Below are 11,471 nucleotides of genomic sequence, written 5' to 3' on the forward strand. Positions count from 1 at the left end.
GTGACTAACATGGATGGAACACTCTGTGTGTGAAGTCAACCTACAGGAGAGATGTTTGTTAGAGCACACACATGCTGGGAGAGCACACACATGTTGAACAGGCTTGCATAGTTACAGGAAAATAACAAGGACGGAGGGACCAAACCTGGTGTCTTTAGAAAAGCTCTCCTGAAATTGCAAAACACATCTTGTCTTGGTAATTTGTGAAATTTTACAAAAATGAACTCAGTACAACCAAAGCCCATGAGAAGGATTTATTTAGAAGAATAGTTGACTACACACAAAACAATTTTAGAATAAAACTCTTCCTGGGACATTTTCTCTTAGAAACAAATCTTAAAACGAACAGGTCAAAAACCTACATAAGTACAAAGTCCAATTTAAAATTCACCTTTCATGAAGTGCAGAAGACAGGGGGCACTTTAACTTGATCAGAGATGTCCATGAAAAAACCTGGCAGCAAATTTCCATTAGTGATTTAAAAAAATTTTTTTAAAACATTAAAATATTCTCACTGAGGCCAAGAGGCTATTATCAACCTATTCCTTGCCCCGCCCCCCCCCTTTTTTTTGAAGACAGGGTCTCATTTTGTAGCTCTAGCTGATCTGAAACTCACTACATAGACCACATTGGCCTTGAATTCAGATCCCCCTGCCTCTGTCTCCCAAGTGCTAGGATTAAAGGCATTCACCTCGACTGCCCAGCCTGTATTTTAAATGTGGCTTGTTCTCTCCTTGTTTCCTTCCATAAATCCCTGTGCCTTTAGTCGATTCATCCAATTTTCTTTGATTCAGTCATGCCTCAATATATTTTGAATTTTAGATTTCCTTTTAACTCACTTGGGGTCCTCAGGCTGAGGTGAGATGGTGCCCCAGGTTAGCACTCTGCCAAGCTTGCAGGCCTGGGTTCAAGTCTCAGGTCTGAACAGGGTAAAAGGAAAAGAGCTGGCTCTGCAAGGTGTCCTCTGGCCTCTGTAGACACGCTGTGACACATGCATGTCCACACAGATGCACACGATAAAATGTCATAATAAAAAAAAAAGTCTCAGAACAGGGTAGTCCTGCTGCCCTCACACTGCAACGGTTCCACACCAGGATGTCCTGTTTTAGAGAACAGTGACCTTATACGCTATAGTCCAGGGCTGCCTCTATCCACAGTGTTCTGATGTGTCCCTCAGTCCCATCCGTTGTTATCTTGTATCCCAGTGGCCATTTTCCATGTGAAGTCTGTAACTGGCTCTTTCCATAGACACATACGTGGTTTCAGGGGTCTAGTGTCACTCCATTGCTCCGAGGGTATTACATTCCTGGGGAAGTCTCACGCTGCAAGATCAAGCCAGTGCCACTGCAGCCTGGATGGGGAGGGCTCAGGAGGCTTCACGCCCAGCTGGGAGTTACCAGTGTGACTGACGGCTGCTAGCGGAGGACGAGTCACTTTCTGCAGTAGGTTATCCATACTCCAGTGGATGACCCCACATTCATGCATGCGCGGGCTGCGTGACAGATTGTCTTTTTTTAAGTAGAGATGTTAGGGAGTCTAGGAAAGAGTGTGATCAAGATGGATGTGTGTGTAATGTGCAGGTGTGTAATACGCATGTGTGTGGGTGTGTGTATGTAACTGTCAAATAATAAATGCCAGGTGAGAAGAGAAGTCTGACCAAATATAGAATTATCTAGAAGCCCTGGATGAGTTCATGCTTCTGACTGTAGATGTGATTTGCCCAGCTGTAGGTGCCTGGTACCCTGACTTCCTGCCTGTGATGAACTGTAATCTAAACTGTGAGAAAGAATAAAATCAGCTTCTATTTTTTTTTCCAGGATAAACAAGTGTAGACAGGTAGCTCTGACACTGGGTGACACCAGTCACTGAACAGGGAAGGTAAGGAACCCAGGGACTCTGTACACACAGAGCCTGAAAGAGGGTTGCATGAAGTATGAGACTGTGCCAGCCATGGGAATGAGGTAGTAGTAAGTGATGAAAACCTGATGTCCCATGACGACCCAGTTCCCATAAACCATGGGTGGCTGCTGGACCACTCCTACTGGCACTAGGCCCATTGGCATGAAGGTGGACAGGCTCAGCCCAGCATCAGTGCCCAGGTCTGGGTATGGTCCTTCACTGCCATTAAAGTATCCCTGCCACTCCCAGAAAGCTGCCGGCCAGTGGCTGCCTCCCTCTGTCCTCTGCCACTGCCTGTGCCTCGGCCTGTGCCTCCACCTCCTAGAGTGAGCTCTTTGCACTTGGCCAATTCTTCTCCCAGCGTGATGTCCTGCAGCTTCGGATGGCTCTGTGGGCTCAGAGGCCTCACACCTCATGGGTCTTACATGAGCAATGGGTTTGGGAGGCTGGCCTGGCCCTTTAGGCTCATCTACTTCCTCGGGGTCTTTAGGCTCCACACAGGGACAGCTTTGCTCTCCGGGTTGCTCATCTGAGTCTGGGGAGAAACAATACAGTGAGAACAGGTCTTGCCCAGGTCCTCCTCACAACCTGTGGCTGGGACAGCATAGCCCCATTTTACTGGTGGATAAACTGAATCTGAAGCTCAGTAGGAAGACTGAGTTTGACATGGTGCATCTTTCCTAAGAGCTTAGATGTCAGAAGGAGGAAGCCACGCACGTGCACGCACACACGCACACACACACAATCACACTAAGGGCTGTCACTCAGTGGGAGGTGGCAGATTAGCAGCAGCACAGAGAAGATGCTCTGAACTGGAAGGCTTGGGATTTATTTCATGCCTCTGGGACTGTTTCCTTTGTGTGTGTGTCTTTTGTTTGTTTGCTTTTTGAGACGAGGCTTCTCTGTGTAGCCTTGATTGTTCTGGACTAGCTTTGTAGACCAGGCTGGCCTCGAACTCACAGAGATTGGCTTGCCTTTGCCTCCCTGAGTGCTGGGATTACAGGTGTGTGCCACCAAGCTCTGTTTCCTTTTTCTAAGAACTCCTGATTGTTAGAAGGACTGAGCCACAACAGGCAAGGTGTCTAGACTGGTGCCAGGCCAGAAAAGCCTCCTCACCTTTATACCAGAATGATTGTTAGGAGTTAACATGGTCCATATCACCATGGTGATGGGCACTGCATAGGCACAGTCCTGGAAGTTAGAAGACAGTTGGGTGGCTGCAAAAGTCCCCCCCCCCCACCCCGGGAGTCGCTGAGAAAGCTCCTGGGAAAGGCCAAGAACGCCCCAGAATGCAAAGAGCTAAGAATGGCAGTAGGGTAGCTGTGGTAATTTGAATGAAAATGGCGCTCACAGGCTCATAGGGAGTGACATTATTTGAAAGGATTGTGGCCTTGTTGGAGTAGGTGTGGCCTTGTCACTGTGGGTGGCCTCTGGGTTTCAGAAGCTCAAGCCAGGCCCAGTGGCTCATTCTCTCTTCTTGCTGCCCACTGGATCCAGCTGCAGAACTCTCTTTCTCCAGTTCCATGTCTGCCTGCATGCCGCCATGCTCGCCCACCTTGTCAATCAATAATGGGCTAAACCTCTGAGCCTGTCAGCCAGCCTCACTTAAATGTTTTCCTTTATAAAAGTGGGCACAGTCACAGTGTAGCTGCCCAACAGTAGAAACAATAGCTCAGCGAGGGAGGGGCAGTTCTTAAAGAGGCAACCCTAAGATAAGCCAGTTTTGCTATCCTGAGCTCAGAGGGAGCCCCTGACCTTCAGAATGGAGGCCGGAGAGAAGAAGGCATGCAAGAGGCAGGCACGACGGTGCCCGAGGACAGCACGGTCCAGAAAAGCTATTGGGAACAGAGACAGCAGAGACACCTCTATCACTGCCATGAGCAGTTCCAAGCAACCTGCTGGCACAGGACGGGTGGGAGGGAGGCCTGGGGATCCCTGTCCCCAAGGTAAAGCTAAGGTAAAAACATTCATTCAATATTAGGTTTGCAACTGAGGTATATGGGCATCCAATAGCTCAGCACCTAGAACTCTATGAGGTCTGTTTCCTGGGCACGCTCTCTCTCTCTCTCTCTCTCTCTCTCTCTCTCTCTCTGTCTGTGTGTGTGTGTGTGTGTGTGTGTGTGTGTGTGTGTGTGTAGTGGTGGTGGTGGGAAGCCAGGCCAAGCAGGGAGGGAATGCTTGGGTGGGTACGTGTGACCCACGATGAAGAGACAGAGCCTGAGACCAGCGCCCACCTAATAGATAACACTGTGGAGTCCTGGGTGGCAATGCTAGCTGAACAGATAGAGCCACTGGGGTCAGCTGTGGAAAGACTAGACTATCTCTGAGAATTCCAGGGGGGGGGCGTTCAACGCAGGGTGGGGCAGAGGGCATGAGAGAAGAGGAGACACAGTGAGAGCAGCCAGAGTAGGGCTGGCCTGAGCTTTCCACAAGGCTGACCCAGGCACGTCGGAAGCAGGACATCCATGCCCAGAAGCTAACCGTTACCACAGAACTCATGCACAGGTGTTTCTGTGAACACTCAACAATTGTTAAAAACAGCTGAAGAAACAGTTCACCTCATAAGTAAAGGGTCTCCCAGTCTGTGGTTAGGAAAAGGAAAACTCCAACCTGTATGAATTATCTGAGGTTCGTCTGCAGATAATCTGCAGGGGATGATGGGAAGTAGGAAGCGCTCTGTGATGGCCTCATGTATTATGGCATATTAACAGTCCTGTTGGCAGTTTCTCTGACCCCACTTTCAGTCAGGGACAGGCGAAACAGGACAAGGATGCAGAACACACACACACCGAGAGCTTCAAGAAGTAGCTGGGCACACACAGTGGCCATCACAGGTGAGAACTTTTTGACTCACATGACTTTCCAGTCCCTCACGCATCACCTTTTCAACCCCAGTCTCAGCTCATTGTGGACAGCAAAGTAGAGCATCTCAGCTATGGCAGAGGCTGGAGGTTTAGGGGTTCAGCGATCTGCAGGACACAATGGCTAGATACCAGAGTGGTGGGTGAAAACACCGAGGATGGGAGCACCCCTTGCAATTTCATGCTGCTGTGTGAACCACCTCCCCAGAACACTTAAAACTCACTGTGAGGAAGGTGTACAACCAGATGGAGCACACAGACATGGAGCTAGAGAGGGCTTAATGGTTAAGAGCACCCAAGTTTGACTCCCAGAAGCCACATCGGGGTAACTGAGGTAACTCTAGCTCCAGGGAAACCTGGCCTCCAAGGGAACCCCCATGCAACATACACTCGCATAGATACACACATATGAATTTTTTAAAAATCACTTTAAAAAACATAGGCAATTAAGTTCACAACAGGGTAAAAACATATGGTGCATTTGCATCTGAGATGCTGGCTATGTATACAAAATAACCTCAGATAAAGACTAAAAAGATGAAGGACCGTGTGTGAAGGCAGCCGTTCAGGGGAACTTAGTAGAAACCGTCAAGTGTTAAGTCTCTCTAGAAAAACTCCCCACTTGATAATCCAACCATTTAAATCCAAGGGAACCCACAGGGCACAAATCCTGCCCATGGCCTCAACACACGGAGAAGCGGCCAAGCATCAGAGCAGAAACAAGGCAACGAAACAGGAAAAGATGCCACAGCTGAGCCCTCCTCCAAATTATAATGCATACCAAGATACTACAGGTGATCCTCCCCAACCTATAATGAATACCTTCAGACACAGAAGAATTACCCCCATGAATCAATTACAGGCCACTTTCACAAGGAACATCCAAGGGGGGGGGGGGGGAAAGAGCTTTTTGAAATTAAAATCAGGAAAGCAGAAATTAAAATCTCCATGGAAATCTTAGAAGTTAAGATTGAGGTGATCTCCCCAGAAAGAACAGAACCCCAAGATGATGAAAAAAAGGGAATAAAGTGTAAGAAAATCAGAGGTGTATCATGGCCAAGGCATAATACCAGAAAATCAGGGAGTGGATAGTATCCTAAAGTGTGGGGGAGGGGGTCACTAAAAAAAAAAATCTCAAAAGCAAGATTAGAATCTTGAACAGAAAACATCTCCAACACTTCAAGGGAAGTAGATTTCTGACCTAAATTCAATACCCAGCCAGACTAGCCCTGGGACCTAAGAACAGTCGAACAGAAACGTGTTCAGATATACGCGTTGTGAAACAACCCCTCTCCCCTTCTCTTAAGTTCATGTTTCACCATGTAGGCCACCTACACCAGCACTCAACCTTCAGCCGTTCTAAGTCCATTTCCCAAGAGCTGAAATTACAGGCATATGCTATCAGGCCTAACTAAATGAATTCCTTTTATAATACTTTTTTTTTTTTTTAAATTAGAAGGCTGGTGAACAGTAAAAGTACAAACAAACACAAAAGAAAGTAAAAAACCGGTATGGGGAAGGAATGGGTTAATATCCAAAGTGAGTGGGGGGGGAGGGGCTCTCCCAGATGGTGGTGAAGAAGACCCCCCCACCCCCCACCCCCACCCCCGGGTGCAGCTGCAGCGCTGGCTGGCACAACCTGGCTCATCTAAGTTCGGAGCCAGCCTTAAAGAGGTGAGCTTGGGGAGATGTCGAGCTTGCCTGTGCTTTAACCCGAACATCCACGGAAAGTTCTGAGAGTGGCCTACAGATAAACAAGCTTGTAATAACTTAGGTGAGCAGTGAGCGCTACGGAGAGGGATTCTCCTGCACCACAGGGCTCTGTAGAACCAGCGCATGGCATGGGCGGGCAGGGTGATGACGATGCTGATGTGACGCGGCGCTACCTACGTATCTGGGTCCTGGAGACTGGACGGCAGAAGTCTGAGATGCAAAGAGTTACTCAGTGAACGGGGCTGCAGGCCTGGGGATGTAGCTCAGCTGGCAGAGACCCTATCTGCAGCCTCCACCACCAAAGAAAGAATAGAGCCGGGCATGGTAACACATTCCTATCGTCCCAGCACTGGGGAGACAAGAGGCAGGAGGACCACGCCAGGTTGGAACCCCCAGATAAGCTTTGGCTAGAGTGACGCCTTGCCTCCAAGATGAGTGAGAACAGCGCAGGCATCAGGGCCAGCAGGTGAAAAGTGCGGAACCTGGCGCGAGGGTTCCACAGGTGAAGGTACTCTCTGCCAAACCTGACGTAGGAGGAGAGAACCAGCTGCCTCAAGTTGTCCTCTGACTTCCTACACGTGCTGTGTGGTACATGTGTAACTCCCCTCCCTCCCCTTTTTTTTTTTTTTTAAAGAACCACTCACACAGATGTGTTTGGCTCTAAGGTGTGGGAAACTGAGAAAGTAGGGGGTTGGAAGGGAAGCTGTGATTCACAGTGCACTCTATACACAGATGTCGAAAGCTGTGAAATGCCCCAAGTCAAGTCAAACCTGGGAAAATAGTTCAAAGTAGCAACGGGCGTTGACAATACCTTGACGGGACGTCTCACCGTGAAGCAGTCTCTGACGTGGATCTTCCTCCATGAGGTCTCGGGGTCAGATTCTGCATAGGGAGTGGGAGTGACACAGTCAAGGAGCCGAAGCCACACACAGTCCCTGAGGTGAGCACTGCCTGCCTGCCTGCCAGCCAGGTATCTGGGCAGAGCAGCCCATCCTAGGCTCAGCACACTGCATATCTGTGATCTTTCAATCCCTAAACCATCTCCAAGGATGTTAGAGACAGCGGTTGACTTATTGTGATAAAGCGGGAATAGAATTAGCCAGGTGGGTGGAGGACCTGGGAGGCAGGAGGAGGGAATAGGGCTGGGACAAACTGGGGAGCAGAGTTCTGCACCCGGATTCTATCCTCATCTGATATTGGGCCAACACTTCCCTGGCCCACAATGCACACCTGGCCTCTTGTGTCGCTCTTGACGCCGGACTCTGAGAAGCTGTGAAGCTGTTTGTTGGCTGGCGTTGCCTGGAAGTCTTGGAGAGCCTTCTGGAAAAGGAAGCGTTGGCTGAAAGCCTGAGGCTGAGGCCAAAGTTACCTCTATCCTTAGAGGTCTCAGGCTTGCTACTTGAAGAACACCTACTCTTATAGGGTTCCAGGAGCAGGCAAGCCCTGCTGGGTGGGGCAAGGCTTGATTCTGCAGGTTCATTGGGCCCCTCTTCAGCCTGTCAAACAGACCCTCCCAAATGAAGCCACTCACTGAGGTAAATGCTGGGTGGGAGGGTTAATCAAATCACCCTCAGAAAATAGTAAGCTGAAATAAGGGAAGAGAAGGGAAGGGTGTAGTGACAATTCTGGAATTCTGGTGTCTTTCAAAAAATGGAAATATTGTAAGAATGTGTTTTCATTTTAATCCCAGGTGTGGGGATATGAGGCTGCTTCCAACAGCAGCTGACTATGGTTTGCCAGCTGCCTGTAATTTCCCCAAGTGTGTGACCTTTGGAATTCTGGAACCTTTTCAGAGGGCACCTAAATGCTAGGGCCCCAAAAAGCGAGGTCGGGGGTTGTTGGTCACCCAGGGTGGGTTGGTTGCGGTTTGTTAGTAGTCGTGGTCAAAGAAGAAGCAAAAGGAAAGAAATTACATTTAGGGAGCTCTAATCTCTCCGCCCCCCCCCCTCTTTCTCTCCTATCTAGTGTTAGTGGGTGAAACTGGGGATTAAAGGTGGGAAGAAGAACCCCCAAAGCAGCAAAGACCAGATACAGAAGGAGTGTGGGGGGGTGACAGGGTGACCCCCATTAGCTGCGAGGGTCTCAGGTAGGGATGTGGGGGCTGAAAGGGGCAGGGTTTTCCAGGTGGGCCAGGCCACGGGAGAAAGGGAAGGAAAGGCCAGAGAGAGAGGGAGGATTGTGGCTCATGCCGGAACTTGGTGGAAACTGAGTCCAGGAAGTGACGTAGTGCCAGGCTGAGGGGTGGCTGTGCCCATCTCACCCTATTCTAAGGGCCTTGGGGACTGTGGAACAGTGCTGGACACTGACAGAGGAGTTTTCAGATTGAGATTGGAAGCTGGCCTCCTGGCTGCACTCTAGAGCCTTGGTCACTCAGGGAGCTGCTGAGGGACCCAGAGTTCTGGAAGGCCAGTGGGTGGTGACAGAAGAAGGAAGCGGAGGCAGAGTGGCCAAGGCTGGCGAGGCTACAGGCTGCCCCCTTCGGCAAGAAGGACAGGGGCCTACAGGTTGCAGGCACAGAGGATCCACAGCAGGAGGACGAGCGAGGCGGCCTAGTGGATAAAGACATGTGCTGCCAAGCCTGCTATCCCGAGCTCAAGCGCGGGTTCCACGTGGTGGGTGGCAAAGCTTGCTCTCTGACCTCCTCTCACGTACAGCGGCGCTCAAACACCCACCTAATTAAACACATTCACATGGTAGATAATTACATTAAAAAAAAAAAAAGACAGTGGAAGGAAGGAGTGGCTGTTCTAGGATGGGGTTGTGAGCTGGGTCCCCTACCTGCTGGGGAAAGGCAGAGGTGTGGTAACCCCTCACGGGACGGGAACAGCCTCTGGAACCGACGGGGCTGGAGACCCGCTGAAATGCAACATGCAGCCTGTGGACAGGGTGAGTGACAGGGCCCTCGGGTTAGTCCTCAGCGCCCCAACAACAGGAAGAGGCGGGGTTAGTCCTCAGCGCCCCAACAACAGGAAGAGGCGGGGTTAGTCCTCAGCACCCCCACAATAGGAAGAGGCGGAGTTAGTCCTCAGCACCCCCACAATAGGAAGAGGCGGGATTAGTCCTCAGCAACCCCACAATAGGAAGAGGCGGAGTTAGTCCTCAGCACCCCCACAATAGGAAGAGGCGGGGTTAGTCCTCAGCAACCCACAATAGGAAGAGGCGGGGTTAGTCCTCAGCAACCCCACAATAGGAAGAGGCGGGGTTAGTCCTCAGCACCCCCACAATAGGAAGAGGCGGGGTTAGTCCTCAGCAATCCCTGAACAGGAAGAAGCAAAAGCAAAAGGCTCTGGAGTTGGGGGAAAAGAGTGCAAGTAGTTAGAAACTCAAGCTGTCTTCAAAAATACCTTTCAAATCAGTGTTTAAGTAATGATTCCGTTTGCTTTTTCACTTAATTTGTGGTGCTGGGGATCAGAAACCGCTTGGAAGACGTATTCCGTTGAGCTATGTTCTCAACCCTTTAAAAACATTCTAATTTGTTGAGATGGGGTCTGCCCAGACGTCCCCGCCCTTGGGCTCGGTGGCTAGGATTACATACAAGCATCACTATGCCAACCTACAACTAGACTTTCTTCCGTTGCTTTGCTGTTTACTTTTTAAAACACATTTCTCAATATAAAATATGCCTTTAAATTTAAGCACACAGTTCAGTGGGTTTGATAAACACATGCCGGTAACCCCCAACCTTGAGACGAGCCTCTCAGCCCTTTGCAGCCCTTCCAACCTTCCCGGCTCTGGCATTAGCTCAGCTGCTTTGCATCACCGCGGGGACTTTGAAAAGTAGGTTCTTGCACCTTCAATTGCTTTAAACTGGGCTGCTTCTCCCCCTCCCTCAGTCAGCCCCATCCCCAGGGGCTCATGTAGCCCAGGATGGCCCTGACTATGTGATGGAGGATAACTTGAAACTTCTCATCCCCTGCTCCCACCTCCCCTGCTGGGATTATAGATGTGCCAAGTGTGGTGGTTTGAATAAGATGCCCCCCCCCCCCACCAGGCTCATCTATTTAGTCACCAGAGATGGAACTCTTTGATGGGATTAGAAGGATTAGGAGGTGTGGCCTAGGTGAATGACGTGTGTCACTGGGGTGGTAGGCTTTGAGGTTTCAAAAGCCTATGACAGTTAAGTCAGTCCCTCTCTCTCCCTCCCTCTCCCCTCTCTCTCTATCTCTCTCCTCCCCTCATCGATCAAGATATAATTCTCAGTCACTTCTCCAGCACCTTGCCCGCCGTGCCTGCTGTCATCCTTCCCTGCCATGATGATAATGGCCTAACCCTGAAACGGTAAGCCATCCCTCATTGAATGCTTTCTTTTATAGGAGTTGCCTTGGTCATGGTGTCTCTTCACAGCAATAGAACCCTGTCTAAGACACCTGTTTACGCAGCGCTGGCAATCCAGGGCCTCTGAATGCCAAGCAAGCATTCTAACCAACTCATCTACAGTCAAAGTTCCTTTTTTTTTTTTTTTCCTTATTCTTTTCTTTTGGGGTCCTGGAGATTGAACACAACAGGCTCCTTTTCCCCCCCCCCTTTTTTTTTGGTTTTTCAAGACAGGGTTTCTCTGTGTAGCCTTGGCTGTCCAACTCGCTTTGTAGACCAGGCTGGCTTTGAACTCACAGAGATCCACCTTCCTCTGCCTCCCGAGTGCTGGCTCTTATCTGTCAATTTTCTTTATTGTTTGCTTCCTTTTGTAATCTCTCTCCCTCCTTCTCCCTCCCTCCCTCCCTCTCCTTCCTTCTCTCCTGGTTTTTTTTTGGGGGGGGGGGTGTTTGGTTGATTGTTTTGTCTAGTGGCCTGAGGGCAAGTCTGTGGTGTATTTTCTTGATTACTGACTGATGTAGGAGGGCCCAGCCCACTGTGGATCCCTGGGCAGGTGGTCCTAGGTTTTGTAAGAAATCATACTGAGCAAGCCATGGGAATCAAACCATGTAGGCAGTGTTCCTCTATCGTCTGTGCTGCAGTTCCTGCCTTGATTTCTCACCATGATGGGATGCAGAAATTTAA

General features: G+C 49.8%; 1 long non-coding RNA gene across 1 annotated transcript; it reads right to left on the reverse strand.

The window, feature by feature from the left end:
• Positions 1–239: 239 nt before the first annotated feature.
• Positions 240–7,858, reverse strand: LOC311587900. Its single transcript, XR_014775993.1, has 3 exons — positions 7,704–7,858; positions 7,285–7,355; positions 240–2,434 (listed from the first exon to the last, which is right to left on the reverse strand). It is a non-coding gene; the product is annotated as an uncharacterized lncRNA (long non-coding RNA).
• Between the last annotated feature and the right edge of the window lie 3,613 nt (positions 7,859–11,471).

The sequence above is a fragment of the Acomys minous genome (genome assembly GCF_964271855.1).
Source record: "Acomys minous genome assembly, chromosome: 17".
NCBI lineage: Eukaryota > Metazoa > Chordata > Mammalia > Rodentia > Muridae > Acomys > Acomys minous.